The sequence below is a fragment of the Polypterus senegalus genome, chromosome 16 (genome assembly GCF_016835505.1).
Source record: "Polypterus senegalus isolate Bchr_013 chromosome 16, ASM1683550v1, whole genome shotgun sequence".
In the NCBI taxonomy this organism is placed as follows: domain Eukaryota; kingdom Metazoa; phylum Chordata; class Cladistia; order Polypteriformes; family Polypteridae; genus Polypterus; species Polypterus senegalus.
The window spans coordinates 94,057,339-94,075,348 of NC_053169.1; the positions used below are offsets into that span (position 1 = coordinate 94,057,339).

At 41.3% G+C, this 18,010-nt stretch overlaps 1 long non-coding RNA gene across 1 annotated transcript; it reads left to right on the plus strand.

Moving 5' to 3' along the window:
- Positions 1-1,179: 1,179 nt before the first annotated feature.
- LOC120516896 lies at positions 1,180-6,384 on the plus strand. Its single transcript, XR_005630939.1, has 4 exons — positions 1,180-1,267; positions 2,578-2,744; positions 3,412-3,559; positions 6,319-6,384. It is a non-coding gene; the product is annotated as an uncharacterized LOC120516896 (long non-coding RNA).
- The last annotated feature ends 11,626 nt before the right edge of the window (positions 6,385-18,010 follow it).

An 18,010-nucleotide genomic window follows, 5' to 3' on the forward strand; every position in this document is an offset into this window, starting at 1 on the left:
TTCGATCCAAGCAGCGGGGATTGCTGTCTCAAGGACAAGACGATGCCCACCAGTCCCTCCAATTACACTGCTAAGAATGCCGAGGCTGGTCTGGAGAAACTGAAGTTTGAGGTATTGCCACGTCCTCCTTATTCGCCAGATTTGGCACCGTGTGATTTCCATCTTTTTGGACCGCTGGGTGGTCATCGATTCAAGACAGCTGACGACGTGAAGAAAGTGGAGCACGAGTGGTTTTCGAGGACAAGACAAAACCTTTTATTCTGCTGACAAGGGCATACAAAGAGTTGACAACAAAGAACTGTCAGCTCAGTAGCACAGCCACCAAGACTGAAAGTGCCACCTGCTATCTAGGCACATTGGGTAGCTCGATTTTTAACAAGAAGAGCTGCCATCCATCCAGGTTATCCAAAGGCTTCCTTTGGTCTTCATAACGCTTGTAAAAACATCAGCAGATGGGTTATCCATCTCTGTGCTGTGTGGCAGCTTGACATGCCGGTAAAATGACTTGTTAATATGAAAGATTCACCAGTCATATACTAAATATGGAATATCAATATGCAATATCCACCTCAGACCCCCTAGAAAAGTGAGATTTTGTTAGTGGGTGACATTGCAGAGATAAATAAACCCTTTACTGATGCTTTGCAAGTGTCATGGAAGACCCAAAGACGTGTTTGCTAAGGTCTCGTTACATAGGAGTAATGAGTAACTGACGCATGTGTGCAGTAGCTACACTAAATTGTTACCTTGAAATTGGCTAAAAACATGTAAGGTGGTCTTCTAATCTATGAAGGCATAAGCAAGTACAACAAATTCAAACAAAACTGCATAAAACAATGACCCATATTTTTATTCTTTTTTTCCTTCCTACAAGAATTTCCACTATCTTATCTAGAAAGCGATACCCATGAGGGTCCTGAGAAGAACTGAAGTTATTTTCATACATGCCAGCTCCCATGTGATCTCAAAATGGCCTGATCAAGCACTGCTACTAAGAACAGAATGCAATACTGATAACCTTCTGTAATTTGTCTTGTCAGCCTTCCTGGTAACAGGATGTTCTTTGTGTTTCACCGCATTTGTACGGCATGCTCTGACCAAATTACACTCCCTCCCTCCCTCCCTCTTCTTGGTAGTACAGCGCGTGACAGGAGCAGACATTCCTTCGCCGTCAATTGTAATCATTCCTTTACTGATTATTAAGGAACATTCCACAGTTGCCTATGAACTGCATACAAATTGATCTGACAGAACGGGATTACTTGAGGTAAATTCATTATTATGATTAGATGGAGGATGTTGCCTTATAGGATCATGCAGGTTCATTTCTCAAGCTAGCTACAGTTTGTCAGTTCATTCAACACTCTTTATATAGCAACTGTCTTGTTGAAAAATTCCAAGTAATTACAAATGATCTGTTCTAATGAGTTAAATAAAATGATTAGGTGGAATAGTTTTTGTATAAACAGTGGCCAAGTTAGCTGTCTTGCACTTGTACCTCTACGGCTGCCATCCCCGTACAATGACTCTATCCTGGGTCCGCTGCTCTTTTTGATCTCCATGCTTCCATTAGGTCAGATTATCTCGGGGCATAACGTGAGCTACCACAGCTATGCTAAGGACACACACAGCTGTATTTATGAATAGCGCCTGATGACCCCGACTCTCTTGATTCACTGACACAATGTCTGACTTGTGTTTCTGAATGGATGAGCAGTAATTTTCTCAAAATAAATAAGAAGAAAACAAAAATTTTAGTGATTGGTAAAAATTAATATAATGAGGGTATTAGAAATAAACTTGATCCATTAGGATTAAAAGTCAAGACGGAGGTAAGGAATTTAGGGGTAACTATTGACTCTGACCTGGATTTTAAATAACATATTAATCAGATTATTAAGACAGCATTTTTTCACTCTAGAAATGTGGCAAAAGTTAGACCTCTTATAACATTACAAGATGCTGAGAAATGAGTTCACGCTTTCGTTTTCAGTCGGCTAGATTACTGTAACACATTCCTCTCAGGACCACCCAAAAAAGACATCAATCGATTGCAACGAGTGCAGAATGGAGCTGCTAGAATCTTAACTAGGAAAAGAAAATCCAAACACATCTCTCCAGTTTTGATGTCACTACACTGGTTACCCATGCCATATAGAATTGACTTTAAAATACTGCTTATGGTTTACAAAGCCTTCAATCATCTCGCTCCATCTTATATTTCAGAATGTCTTTCACCTGACACTTCTAATCGTAACCTTAGATCTTCTGCTTATAATTCCAAGAGCTAAACTTAAAAGAAGTGGTGAGGTGGCCTTCTGCTGTTAGGCACCTAAAATCTGGAATAGCTTACCAATAGAATTTTACCAGGCTAATACAGTGGCTAAAAACACATTATGTAAATTAATATGGCTTTCTCGTAGCTTCATTTTAGCCTAATCCTGATGCTCTGTATATTCAATTAATTATCATTATCATTTATGGTGGCTCAGAAATTTGTACTAATCCCTACTTTCTTTGCTGTTCTTTTTCCGGTTTTCTGTGGTGGCGATCTGCACTACCACCACCCGATCAAAGCACCATGAAGTCCCTACATTGATGGATTAAAGGCCAGATGTCCACATGACCATCATCATCAGGTTCTTCCATGTGAACCCTGAATACACCATCATTAAGAGAAGAACAGAGAAGAAACTCTTCATCATTATGATGCACGCAGTCTATCTATATAATAAAATACTAAGGTGTGTCAGAGTGTGTGTGTGTGTCTGTCCAGGTCCTACAAGCCATTTGATTGATCTGATTGGTCAGTTTCACTGTGGTTTCTTGGTCAAATGCAATTGAGACAGGAAGTATCGGGCAAGAGAGGTTGACACAATCAAGGAAAGACAACTTTGAGCAAGGTGTAGGAGGCACACTGAGAGTTGCGTTCAAAGATGGGAAATATTTGGAAGAATGCAAATGAGGTTTTCACACTGGGGAATGGGGGCCCATGTACCATTGGTGGCAGTCAAATAGCAGACAGTAGGGCAAACAAGGCTTCTCAAAATGACTGAGTCCGAGAAGCAAGCTTTATGGAAATTCAAGTGACAGAGGAAGTGAGGATACCGAGGGGAGGCGTTGGATAAACACTGAGGGTACACACAAGGCAAGACATATCAAATATTTTTTTAATTAATTCTTATCACCTACTTTCAACACATAACATGGCTAGTATAAATAAAGAGGATGTTATGATCCAGGCCGGGTTCCTCCCCGGCTCATGTTTAAAGCGATTCGTTTTGTCTTCTTCTTGTCCTTTACTTTATTGTTCATTGTTTTCCGTTATTTTTTAATAATATTGTCCTGTTCATGTATTATTTGTCTAAATATATATTATCTGTTCACTTCATTCTGTTTCCTTTTATGCAGTTTGAATGGATGTTCTCAAATGTTCTTTGTATTTTGTGGGTGGTTCCCCAGGAGGCGGGGCCACCAGTCCATCACCATTGAATGGCTGCACCCAGCCCTATAAAACCTTATGGAGAAACGCAGTCCCTCGACATTCCTCGGTGGTTCAGTGAGTTCTTATTTGGATTATTTGCTTTTTTGTATTAACTTATTTTGTGACTTCTGTTGCTTTCTTACTGATTTCTGATTTTTGCTTTTGGGATTTTTTTGCTGATGACTTTATTTTTTGGCAATATCCTTTTGCCTCCTTTTTGATACTTCTTCAGTATCTTGTTATTTTTACAATTTCAATTTTTTTAAAGATTCTGATGGGGTTATCCCTGTTCAAGCAAAAGTTTTAAGTCATTCCCTCTTGTCTCTTTTGAATTTTACACTTAGAAAGTCTGTTCTTCATTTTGAGCCCTAGACAGGCCTTCCCATTTTCCTGGGGTCAGGCTTCCCTGGGATGAGACCTAGATTGTTGCAGGCCAGTTCATTTTGTGGGTCTTTTTAAAGACCATACCTTTTTCTTTTCCATTTTTATACTGCATTAAACATTACAAAAGGGCAGAAAATTAAAAAAAATAAAATAAATGGGCTGTAAGTATTGGCACTTAAAAACAATTCCAAAAGTACTTTGTATATAAACTGATCTGATTTACTGCAGTCTAACACATCACCATTATTGTAAGTGGATTTGAGAATATATTTTGCCGCTATGGTTAATATGGAATAATACATTTACAATATTAATATTAACAAAATAAAATATTTGTCATTTCACAGATGAATAATTTTTAGTGATCATTCTCTTTGTCAATAAGCAATATAGGCTATGACTCATCACTGATTCTTCTTCTATGTTTGAAGAGAATGCTTGAAATCCACACTATCCATCCTTTCTTTTCTGGATATTCAGTCTACAAAACCAGCAAATGCAGATTTACAAGTTTGCTGGACTACAAAAAGTCACACACACAAAAGACGATATAAAAGTTTTGAGAAAACATGAGAGTCTACCACAGGGAAGCCAAATTGCTTCAGAGAAGATCTCAAAACTTTATACATACCCATCAGTTGAAAATTGCCTGCATGCATGTGATGCACAAAAATGTGAAATTAGTATAAGAAGAAAAAACAATTTGACATGTAAACAGTTCACATAAATAGAATACCACTACATGTTTTGTTGATTCTGACACGGACGGTACATCTTCAGAATAATTGCTATCGGAAACTAAGGAGCGGAGAAGAAGTGTATGGGAAATGATTTTTAGGAATAAGGGAGATGTGCAAAGTTTTAGTAACTACAGGGGGATAAAACTGATGAGCCGCAGCATGGAGTTATGGGAGAGAGTAGTGGAAGCTCAGTTTAGAGGTGAGGTGTGATGATTAGTGAGCAGCAGGATAGTTTCATGCCAAGAAAGAGCACCACAGATGAGATGTTTGCTCTGAGGATGTTAATGGAGAAGTACAGAGAAGGCCAGAAGGAGTTGCATTGTGTCTTTATGGAGTTAGAGAAAGCATTCTGTAAACGACATTCTGATATCCTCTGATGAAGGAAACTCCACTGTAATTATGTTGTTAGACTTAAGCGCAGCGTTTGACACCATTGACCATTCTATTTTACTGCATAGGCTAGAAAATGATATTGGGCTTACAAGCACTGTGCTCGCTTGGTTTAGTTCTTATTTATCAAATCGATTCCAGTATGTACAGAAATGTGCTGACAGGACTCTATCATTATACACAGAAGTTCAATATGGTGTCCCGCAGGGCTCAGTACTGGGACCTTTACTGTTTTCACTTTACATGCTTCCACTGGGATCTATCATTAGGAAACATAATGTTATTTTTCACTCATATGCAAATGATACCCAGTTATACCTTTCATTTACATCAAATGAAGTTTCTCTGATGTTGTCTTTAATTAGTTGTGTTAGTGAACTAAAGGAGTGGATGGATGAGATCTACCTATCTTTAAACACTGATAAAACAGAGATGTTAATTGTTGGCAGGAATGACGCTGATCACAACAATATTCTGTCATCATTTAACTCAGTTGGAATCCCCATTAATTTTACTGAGTCAGCCGCAATCTCGGAGTTCTCTTTGACTCTAGCATGTCATTTAAAACGCATATCACAAAGTTGCCCAAATCAGGTTTCTTCCATCTTAAAAATGTTGGGAAATGAAGGTGCTTTCTAAATAAACAGGATTCTGAGAAATTAATTCCTGCATTTATTTCTAGTAGGATTGACTACTGCAATGCGGTGTTCACTGGATGTTCAAACTGTTCTTTATTCAGCCTCCAGTTAATCCAAAATGCTGCTGCAAGAATTATTACAAGAACAAGAAAATAGAACACATAACCCCAGTTCTTAAATTGTTACACTGGCTCCCGGTTAAGTTTAGGGCAGATTTCAAAATCCTCCTTTTAACATATAAAGCATTAAAAGGCTGAGGTCTGGCTTTCTTGTCTGAACTTATCATGACTTACAAACCAGAGCGCACATTAAGATCTCAAGATGCCGGTCTACTTATGATTCCAAGGATTAATAAAATAACAGAGGGAGGTCGAGCTTTTAGTTACAGGGCCCCTAAACTGTGGAATGGTCTTCCTGCTTCCATAAGAGATGCCCCTTCAGTCTCAGCCTTTAAATCCCGGCTGAAGACTCACTACTTCAGTTTAGCACACCCTGACTAGAGCTGCTGATTAACTGTACATACTGCATCTCTGTTCTTAGTCATTAGCACTGAATCATAAGTAACATGATAATTATATTTGAATACTAACCCTCACCTATTCTGTTTCTTTACTCGGTACCCAAATGTGCCACTTGGTGCCATGGCCCACCTGCCAAATTGTTGTGCCCACTTATGGTAAAGACATCCCTGATAGAGGATCACTGAAATCATGGGAAAGAGGGGTCCTTTCATCGGATTGGCTGGCCCAGCACTGACTCAGCTGTGGAATGGCCAAATGGGGGAGACAGCTTGATGGATGAGGTCTCCAGGACTATAAACAAATCCAAATCATATTATGTGATATCATCTACTGTTAAATTCTGCTACGTACTTCTAAAAGTTTTATTTTTATACTGTATTGAGGATTTGTTCTGTTCTGTGTATTGTATTGTATTGTATTGACCCCCTTCTTTTTGACACCCACTGCACGCCCATCCTACCTGGAAAGGGGTCTCTCTTTGAACTGCCTTTCCCGAGGTTTCTTCCATTTTTTCCCTACTGGGTTTTTTGGGAGTTGTTCCTTGTCTTCTTAGAGAGTCAAGGCTGGGGGGACTGTCAAGAGGCAGGGCCTGTTAAAGCCCATTGCGGCACTCCTTGTGTGATTTTGTGCTATGCAAAAATAAATTGTATTGTATTGTATTGTATATGACAGATGGCCTGGAGAGGAGCTGTGGTATTGTATGAGGAAGTCGGGAGTGGCAGAGAAGTACATAAGAGTTGTACAGGATATGTACGAGGGAAGTGTGACAGTGGTGAGGTTTGTGGTAGGAGTGACGGATGCATTCAAGTTGGAGGTGGGATTACATCAGAGATCGGCTCTGAACCTTTTCTTATTTGCAATGGTGATGGACAGGTTGACAGACGAGATTAGACAGGAGTCCCCATAACCTGTGATGTTTGCTGATGACATTGCGATCTGTAGCGAGAGTACGGAGCAGGTTGAGGAGACCCTGGAGAGGTGGAGATATGCTCTAGAGAGGAGAAGAATGAAGGTCAGTAGGACTACCAGGGCTGAATACATGTGTGTGAATGAGAGGGAGTTCAGAGGAATGCATGATGGATCAATGCTTTCGTGTTGTTCAAGTCAAATTCTGACCCTACCATCCGAAAGTCACAGCATAAATCAAGTCTCGTCAGGCCAGGCGACGTTTTTTCCCATATTCTATTGTACAATTTTGGTGATCCCGTGTGAATTGTAGCCTCAGTTGCCTGTTCTTAGCTGACCGGTGTGGTCTCCTGCTGCTGCAGCCCATCTGCTTCAAGGTTCGATGTGTTGTGCATTCAGAGCTGCTCTTCTGCACACCTCAGTTGTAACGAGTGCTTATTTGAGTTACTGTTGACTTTCTATCGGCTCAAACCAGTCTGGCCATTCTCCTCTGATGTCTGGCGTCAACAAGGCCTTTTTGTTGAGAGAACTGCAGCTGACTGGATATTTCACCCTTTTCAGACCATCTTCTGTTAACCCTAGAGATGGTTGTGCGTGAAAATCCCAGTAGATCAGCAGTTTCTGAAATACTCAGTCTGGCACCAACAGCTATGCCAAGATAAAAGTCACCCCAATACCCTTTCTTCCCCATTCTGATGCTCAGTTTGATCTTCAGTAGGTCGTCTTGACAATATCTATTTGCTGCCATGCATTGATTTGCTGCCATGTGATTGGCTGATTAGATACCCGCGTTAACAAGCAGCTGAACAAGTGTACCTAATAAAGTGGCCGGTGAGTGTATATGTATTTATTTTCATTCAGAAATATGCTATAACTTGATGCTTGAAGGAAATGAAGAAAATAAATACAATAAGTAACATTTCAGTAGCATCAAGTAGTCTGTGAAACATCCTGCTTAGTACTGGTAATGAAACAGACATCTTCTCCTTCCTGGGGTCATGGTGGCAGCCCTCATGAAAGTGAATGATGGAATGTTGCTATTGCATAATAACTGTGTTTCTGCCGAGAGCTGACAAGGTCACTTTCTGATGTGGCTCCACAGACTGATGATTTAAAATACAGGTGCTTAAAAAAAGGCCGAAAAATATGAAAGTAACGTACATTTATTTCAATCATTACAGTTTGAATAGATTGTCCTGGAACTTTAATAAAGTGCAGAGGATTGTAGAGTGCAGGAAACCATGTCAGCTATTCACTGGAAGAGACATTATCCTGGATATTGTTTGGGAGCCATTATTTAAATGTTCAGAATGTAAGGAAATAATGCTTTATCACCAAGCCATGGATGACTGTCACCTCATGTATTCACACCTTATTTTTAACTCTCATGTTCAAAAAGTAATTGTCATGAAAAAATGCCCAGCTTTTAGTCAGTCCGTCAGTCATTAGTCAGTCATTGTCCAGCCCGCTATATCCTAGCACAGGGTCACGGGGGTCTGCTGGAACCAATCCCAGCCAGCACAGGGCGCAAGGCAGGAACAAATCCTGGGCAGGGTGCCAGCCCACCACAGCCAGCTTTAAGTGTTTTAAGGATCTATTCTGGAATGGAAGAGAGTGAGAGCAATAGTGGACACCATGTGGGAACCAGTCTTAGATGGTACTTCACACCATTGCAGGGCACACAACTTAATAAAAGTACAGTTTTGGTCTCCAGGCTACAAAAAGGACATAACTGGACTGGAAAAAAAAGTCCAGAGAAGAGCGACTCGGCTGATTGCAGGGCTGCAGGGGATGAATTATGAGGAAAAATGAATCCTTAAGTCGCTGCAACCGGCTAGAGGTGGATCCTAATGCAATTTCCAGTACACCAGAGCCGAGTATTTTTAGCTACGTAAATTCATTGAATGTCACAACTGGCAATAGTTGGTTCCCAGTGCAATTTCCAGCAAGCCAAAGCTGAGAATTTTTGGTAACATAATTTCGTTGAATGCAGCAACCAGCTATAGTCGGTTTCCAGTGCAATTTGTTAGCAAGCCAGAGACGAGTATTTTCAGTGATGTAAATTCATTGAACACTGCAACCGTCTGTAGTCGGGTTCCCAGTGTAATTTGCCAGCACACCGGAGCTGATCAGTCCGTGTCTTCTATTTGTTGAGCAGCCAGCTAATGACCACTGGTGCCCCCTTAGCGAATCAGCATCACTGTCCCTGGGATTGAGCCGCTGCACTAGACTATCCTGCAAGCGTCAGCATTAGCCTCTGTGTTTGTGTGCAGTCAGTTCAAGTGCAGTTGGCTCTGTGCTTGACTAAATGTCATCAGTGGTGTCAGTTGCACCTTGAACATACACTCACCTAAAGGATTATTAGGACCACCATACTAATACGGTGTTTGACCCCCTTTCGCCTTCAGAACTGCCTTAATTCTACGTGGCATTGATTCAACAAGGTGCTGAAAGCATTCTTTAGAAATGTTGGCCCGTATTGATAGGATAGCATCTTGCAGTTGATGGAGATTTGTGGGATGCACATCCAGGGCACGAAGCTCCCGTTCCACCACATCCCAAAGATGCTCTATTGGGTTGAGATCTGGTGACTGTGGGGGCCATTTTAGTACAGTGAACTCATTGTCATGTTCAAGAAACCAATTTGAAATGATTCGAGCTTTGTGACATGGTGCATTATCCTGCTGGAAGTAGCCATCAGAGGATGGGTACATGGTGGTCATGAAGGGATGGACATGGTCAGAAACAATGCTCAGGTAGCCCGTGGTATTTAAACGATGCCCAATTGGCACTAAGGGGCCTAAAGTGTGCCAAGAAAACATCCCCCACACCATTACACCACCACCACCAGCCTGCACAGTGGTAACAAGGCATGATGGATCCATGTTCTCATTCTGTTTACGCCAAATTCTGACTCCACCATTTGAATGTCTCAACAGAAATCGAGACTCGTCAGACCAGGCAACATTTTTCCAGTCTTCAACTCTCCAAATTTGGTGGGCTCGTGCAAATTGTAGCCTCTTTTTTCTATTTGTAGTGGAGATGAGTGGTACCCAGTGGGGTCTTCTGCTGTTGTAGCCCATCCGCCTCAAGGTTGTGCGTGTTGTGGCTTCACAAATGCTTTGCTGCATACCTCGGTTGTAACGAGTGGTTATTTCAGTCAAAGTTGCTCTTCTATCAGCTTGAATCAGTCGGCCCATTCTCCTCTGACCTCTAGCATCAACAAGGCATTTTTGCCCACAGGACTGCCGCATACTGAATGTTTTTCCCTTTTCACACCATTCTTTGTAAACCCTAGAAATGGTTGTGCGTGAAAATCCCAGTAACTGAGCAGATTGTGAAATACTCAGACCGGCCCGTCTGGCACCAACAACCATGCCACGCTCCAAATTGCTTAAATCACCTTTCTTTCCCATTCTGACATTCAGTTTGGAGTTCAGGAGATTGTCTTGACCAGGACCACACCGCTAAATGCATTGAAGCACCTGCCATGTGATTGGTTGATTAGATAATTGCATTAATGAGAAATTGAACAGGTGTTCCTAATAATCCTTTAGGTAAGTGTATAATAATAGATTTTTGCAGTAGATTTTTTTATAGTTTTAACAGTTCAATTTTAACTCTTGGGAAGACTAGAAGTCCTCATGCTTCCTAGTAAATAATAATAGTAATAACTCTTTACATAGGGCAGCACGGTGGCACAGTGGGTAGCGCTGCTGCCTCACAGTAAGGAAGCCTGGGTTCGCTTCCCGGGTCCTCCCTGTGTCTGTGTGGGTTTCCTCTGGGTGCTCCGGTTTCCTCCCACAGTCCAAAGACATGCAGGTTAGGTGCATTGGCGATCCTAAATTGTTCCTAGTGTGCTTGGTGTGTGAGTCCTGTGGTGGGTTGGCGTCCTGCCCGGGGTTTGTTTCCTGTCTTGCACCCTGTGTTGGCTGGGAATGGCTTCAGCAGACCCCCGTGACCCTGTAGTTAGGATATAGTGGGTTGGATAATGGATGGATGGATGGATATACATATAGATATATATATTGTGGTCCCCGGCCGGGGATGCCCAGGATGACCAGAAGAGGGCTTGTGCCTCCTCCAGACTGCGAGGGGGCGTCCGTCCTGGTTATGTTGGGGGCCAACCCTGTAGGGACCCGAGGTCACCGCCAGGCAGTGCCCCGATGCCGGTTTATCCCGTGTGGTCCCTGGCCGGGGATGGAGCCCGGCCGGGACGCCCAGGAAGACCAGAGGAGGGCTTGTGCCTCCTCCAGACCGCAAGGAGGCGATCACCCTGGTTGTATTGGGGGCCACGGGTAGCGGGCTTGGAAGCCCAACCCTGTAGGGGCCCGTGGCCACCGCCAGGCGCCCTGGAGCCTGAGGAACCCTGGAGCCCAACACTTCCTCCACACCAGGAAGTGCTGGGGGGAAGACTTATTGGGGAACCCGGAGAGCTGCCGGGAGGACAGTCGGCACTTCCGCCACGCTGGGGCGTGGCCAAGGAGGGAATGCCGGAACCACCTGGTGCTCATCCGGGAGCAGTATATAAGGGGCCGCCTCCCTTCAGTCTAGGGCGGAAGTCGGGTGGAAGAGGACGGAACTAGTGGGAGGACTGGAAGCGGCCAGAAGAGAGAGAGAGAGAGAGAGAGAGAGAGAGAGAGAGAGAGAGAGAGAGAGAGAGAGAGAGAGAGAGAGAGAGAGAGAGGGAGGCAAAGAGACTGTAAGGCCTGGACTTGAGTGAATCGGTGCTGGAGGCACTGGGGTTTGTGGATCCACGTGACTGTAAATATTGTAAATAAACAGTGTGTTGGGTGAAACAATGCTGTCCGTCTGTCTGTGTCCGGGCCAGCTTTCACAATATATATAGTGACAATATAATAACACAATATACAGTACATTCTGATACTAGAAAAATAAATATAGAGTTAGATAAATGTCGATAAAAGTTAAGTAAGTATAATAAAATATGCATCTATGATATATCATTAATTAAAAAAAGAACAAATTGGTATTAGTGGGCTTCTTTCAAAAAAACGTTAGGAGTGCGCAATTAAAACTACTGTATTATGAAAACTCGGGTCGCAAATACGTAAAGGTTGAGAAAAGCTGGTTTAGTCAAAAGAAGATTAAGAGGAGGCCTGACTGAAGTGTTTAAAATTATGAAGGGAATCAGTGCAGTGGATCAAGACGGTGATTTTAAAATGAGCTCATCAAGAGCATGGGGACACAGTTGGAAACTTGTTACACGTAAATTTGACACAAACATCAAGAAGTTTTTCTTCACAAAGAGAACCGCAGACACACGGAAGAGTAAGCAGTGTGGTGGACAGCAGAACTTTAGGAACTTTCAAAACTCGACTTGATGTTATTTTTGGAAGAATTAAGTGATTAGGGCTGTCGAGATATGTTGGACTGAATTGCTTTTCCTTGTTATAATATTCTAAAACCTGTCCTTAATGTCATGTTCTCAAGTTGGGATCTCAGTGAAATGAGTACTGCCAACAATAATGGAACATCTTGATTGGTACGGATGTAAGAAAACAGAACTCTTTAGAGGAAAACCATCTGAGTTTAGGTACTAAACTAACGTGTCCTCAACTCTCAAGTACCCTGACACACTTCGTGATTAACCACAAGCAGGTGAACGGTCGTGGTGTGTATGATACCACAGCAAAACACTTGACGTTGTCGGCAGGATTTAGATTTAGATCAACTTTATTAAACCTAAGGGGAAATTCAGATGCATACAGCAGAATAAAACATAAAGAAAAACAAGAATACAGACTCACGTGACAGATAATGCAACCAATAAATAAATAAACTTAAATGAGTACATCACATGGAAACATTGAATTGTTTTTTAAATTTTGAATACATTTGTCAGAATTCCTAAAATTCTGTTTTTGGTTTGTCATTCAGGCCTGCTGGGAGATTTGAACAAGTCAGTCTTTCCTGTGTTAAAATAATGGCTCGGTCAGACATATTATGTTAGAACACGGGGACAAAGGCTGATGGCACCTTAATTTTTTAACCTTTCTATAGAAACATGACAATAGAAGCTCACATGCAAACCAACATACCTGTCTGAATAAAGAGTAACTTCTGGGGGATACTGAAGACCCTTCAAGGTACTTCTTCTATTACAAAACGAATGCTAATTAAATTGAAGGAAGTGACAAAGTCACAGTGATCTGTATGACAGGTGTGTGTCCTTTAAAAACCTTAGAAGGGCACCCCTGTCACCTTTGAAGCATTAGTGGAAAATTTTGACACATTTCAAAAGGAATTACGAGGTATGATTTTAATTGAGTGGTAGGCATAATTTGGGTCATACAGCGTAAAAAGGTTTTGGTGATGAGTGTGAATGTGTTTTTGGATTAGTCACAGGGAGGAAATAGAGTTTTTTTTTCACATAATAAAATATTGAATTTTATAAAGTATCTGTTAAGGAAAGTCTCTGTATGAAGCAGAGTACTTTTCTATTTTCTATTTTTCATAAAATGACAATCCCATATTTGGAAGATTGATTTCAGGTACTGGGGTCTGTCCGCCTGTTGCAGAAGCTCTCACTCCATCCATTTGTTTTATTTTACAATTATTAATGTTTAGCTTTGGTCTCTGGCTTGATACTATAATTTGTTTTAATAGATTTTAAAACTGAAGATAAGCCGCTGTCATTGCAGACCCGAGCTTTGGCTCATCTCAACTGCCTTTCGGACAACCTGAGAACATGAGAGATGTCACAATGAGAGCGTAGAGGATCTGAAGGCTACCAACAGTCGAGGAAGAGACTCTGAGAACGTAAAGTGGGGTCTATTGAATATCCTCATACTCACCCCATAGCACTGCCACCTAAAGAACTTTGCTGCACCTTTTGAGAGGAGCAAATCTTCCAGGTATGGAAAACGTCTAAGATTCAGAGATAAATGAAGGCATGTGGAATACTCGATCGCTTTTAAAGAAGTTAAATGAACTGTCATATCTCATGTCGAGTGACAGCCAGTTCAGTTACTGTGGGATTTTGGATATTATGGAGGACCAGCTGAAACTCCTGATTTTAGATGATATTTAATGCTGGCTGGGTTTCATCTGTTATAGTCAGGTAGGGTGGATAAGGCAGGAGGCGGACTGGATATCCATGTGAGTGAGCAATGGTGAAAAAAGGAGCACATTATAATTAAATCTAAAATGTGCAATCCAGGCATTGACATAGTGACTGACTGATTGTTCGTCCTAAAGTGATAAGTTATGTCATCCTTGTTACCATTTATAAACCCAGCAACAAAAATGATTCACTCAGTTACTAACAATCTAATGATGAATCATTCTGACTCTGTAATGCAGGTGACTTCATCCAGGAGAACTTTGAAAGGAGCAAATGTCTATCAGCATCTGCCACTGGTGGACGCATCAAGCCGGACTTGCTTTATGCAAATGTGAGCACCTTAAAATGTAAACCAGTAGCACAAAGAGGCAGATCTGACCACATCTTACCGCCACCTACAGGCCAGTTATTCACAACAGCAGCTTTCTTATTCTGCAAGCCAGATAGACGTTCATCAGCCAGTGTTTGCAGAGTTGTGGTTTGTTGTAATATGTATATTTTTCTTGAATTTATGCAAAGTTGCATTTTATCTATCTATCTATCTATCTATATAGTGTCTTTCATATCTATCTATCTATCTATCTATCTATTTAATCCTGCCTACTACACTAAACTAAAATATCTATCTGTCTATCTATATAGTGTCTTTCATATCTATCTATCTATCTATCTATCTATCTATCTAGCTAGCTATTCTATGTTAAAAACAACAGCATCCTGAGCATTGAATTCTGAGAGAAACCGCTTTAATTGCCTAATTCTGCTAAAGTTCCTCACTCATCACACCATAGCACTCTTCCTCCTGCATTTTACCCAATTTTGCACCCATCTACTCACTACACACAGAATTCCCACTTCTATTAGTTTGATGCCCAGCCTCACATATGGGACCTCCTCAAATGCCTTCCAAAAATGAGAATAAAGAAGAGCATACACACCCCTCTTGCCATATGCTTCTGTTGCTTCCAGCATATTAGTAAAACCTGACCTCTCAGTCTCCATGTGTTGACTGCTCACTAACACTCTTGTTCTCGCCATCTCTTCTTTAATAATTCTTTTCATTAATTTACCAGTGATGCATGTTACATTTACTGGCCTCTGCCCAATCACCCTTTTAATATAATGGGATAATGTTTGCTATTTTCCAGTCCTTAGGAATGTCCCCAGTGAGCAGTGAATTTCAAATTTATGTCAAGGGTTTCTATATGCACCTCACTAACTTCTTTAAATAGTCTAGGATCTGGTGCTGGTGATTTGTTAGAGTTCCACCAGCCTTTTTAACCCACGTAACACATCTCCCTCTACAAGTATCTCCTTAGTAGTCCCTGTTACTTTTGGGAGGTTATTGTCATCTTCACACTCAGGTTGCTCAAGGTTTAAAATCAGTAATCTTGGAGAAAGAGCCTGAGCTTGAGCTGTGCTGGGTTTTACCGAGTGCCTCCTGAGGGACAGGCAGGATGTACCAGCCACTTACTAACAAAATAATGAAGTTGCAAACTGAAAAATTAATTACATTTGTCATAAACAAAATTATTTCTATCAAAAACATATGTGGGTATATTGCTTAAAGGTTAACCTTTCAAAATATCGATAATTAGGTTAACAGAAAAAAGGAATTAGAAGCAAATCTGTTTTGGATACCGGGCATTGCATTCTCCTCAGTATAAAACATAATGTGGTACTTTTTGTTAGATACTTCAACTCAGTGTAGAGTTACTGCCCCGTTTGCTCTCAGTCAATGGATTTAATCAGTGAGAAAAGCAAAGCGGGCCCACGTCAACTCAAATGTGTCCCATGGTCTCAAGGCTGGTGGTTGATGTCAGCTCCATAAAACTCGTCCCACCTTATCCCACTGATATTTGACTGGATTAAGAACCTGCTGACCAGGGATGTCGTGGCATTAAGATGAATCTACCATCACATCTCTGGAAACATTCCAAGACTTTCCTAGGCGTTTCAAACCAAGCCATGCATGGGGACAGATTCTTTAAATATCTGATCTGTGTTTCAAGCTAACATTTGGCAGGTATCATTACAAGAGCAGCTCTCTCCGAAGATTGAATTCTCATCTTTTGTTTTCACTTTTCACCCTTTTTGAGAGGCTGTCAGTGATAATAAAAGTGATTAATGTGACACAAATAACTTTTTGTGCATTTTGTAGAAGATGGTTCCTCGGTAAATCTTTTTTAATTCAATAGCTCACTCTGACACGAAGGAAGCTTTGTAGCCATGCTAACTGAAAAAGCCCATTTTATGGGGGCAAATTCTGTAATCCAGTTTAGTAAAGAGGATAAGAGCACCTTCCTTTATATTTTTTAAAGCTAAAAAGAATCAGGAATGTGAAAGTATATATTTTTTAACTATACCTTGTCTCCGTGTCAGTGTAATCTATGGGATGGCACATGGGTTCAGAAAATAGAACTGATGCTGTTGTGATGTGAAATTTTGCATACAACTCGATAAATATTTTGTATGTCTTTATTTTTAACTTAGACAAAGCAATGTAATATTGGAGTTATGTTACTGATAATAACAGCAATGGTTCAAGAACCCCTTCCCTTTTTAGGACTGGGTCTCTTTGAATTTTATGATAGGGTTGGGGACAGTGGCTCAAACAAGTTTGGCAAGCATTTCTCTGCTGTTTCTCAGTCAACCCCCACAGGAAAGCCAGACTGCCTAACTGCCAAACTTTACCTTAACATATGGTTTGGAGGGCAGGTGTGAAGATATTCTGCCCCCCTAAACCCCCCATTGGTCTGAAGTATGGCTGTTTGGAATTGGCTTGAATCAGAATGTATGACGCCCTATTGGCTCTAGGGGTTGGACAGAAACCTATAAATTTGCTTGCTTCACCTCACCATCTCTCTCTTACCAAACTGATGAAAGACCATCACACACCATGAACTGAAAAGGACACCCCAATGAAGAGCACAGCTCGGCAGCCATATTGAGAAAGGCATGTGGCCTGTTCTGAAGAAAGCTGACCACAAATGATGCCTTAACTAGAGACATTTTAAGTAACTAGCAAGTACAATACAATGCAATACAATTCATTTTGTATAGCCCAAAATCACACAAGAAGTGCCGCAATGGGCTTTAACAGGCCCTGCCTCTTGACAGCCCCCCAGCCTTGACTCTCTAAGAAGACAAGGAAAAACTCCCAAAAACCCCAGTAGGGAAAAAAAATGGAAGAAACCTTGGGAAAGGCAGTTTAAAGGTAGGTTGGGCGTGCAGCGAGGGTCAAAGAGAAGGAGGTTAATACAATACAATACACAGAACAGAAGTAATCCTCAATACAGTATAAAAATAAAAATATTACAAGTATTGAGCAGAATTTAACAGTAGATGATATCAAATCATTGGATTTGGATTTGCTTAGAGTCCTGGAGACCTCTGCCATCAAGCTGCCTCCATATTTGGCCATTGCACAGCTGAAATAGCACTAATCTGATGAAAGGACCCCTCTACACGACGATTCCTGCAATCCTCCATCAGGGATGACTTTACCTTAGACAGGCAAAACAACTTGGCAGATGGGCAGTGTCACCAAGTGCCACATTTGAGTACAGAGAAGAGAAACAGAATAGGTGAGGGTTAGTATCAAATTATAACTATCATATTACTTATGTTTTAGTGCTAATGACTAACAACAGAGATGCAGTCTGCACAGTTGATCAGCAGCTCTAGTCAGGGTGTGCTAAACTGAAGTCGTGAGTCTTCAGCCGGGATTTAAAAGCTGAGACCGAAGGGGATCTTTTATAGTGGCAGGCAGACCAGTCCACAGTTTAAGGGCCCATTAACTAAAATGGAATCCTTGGAATTATAAGCAGACTGGCATCTTGAGATCGTAATGAGCGCTC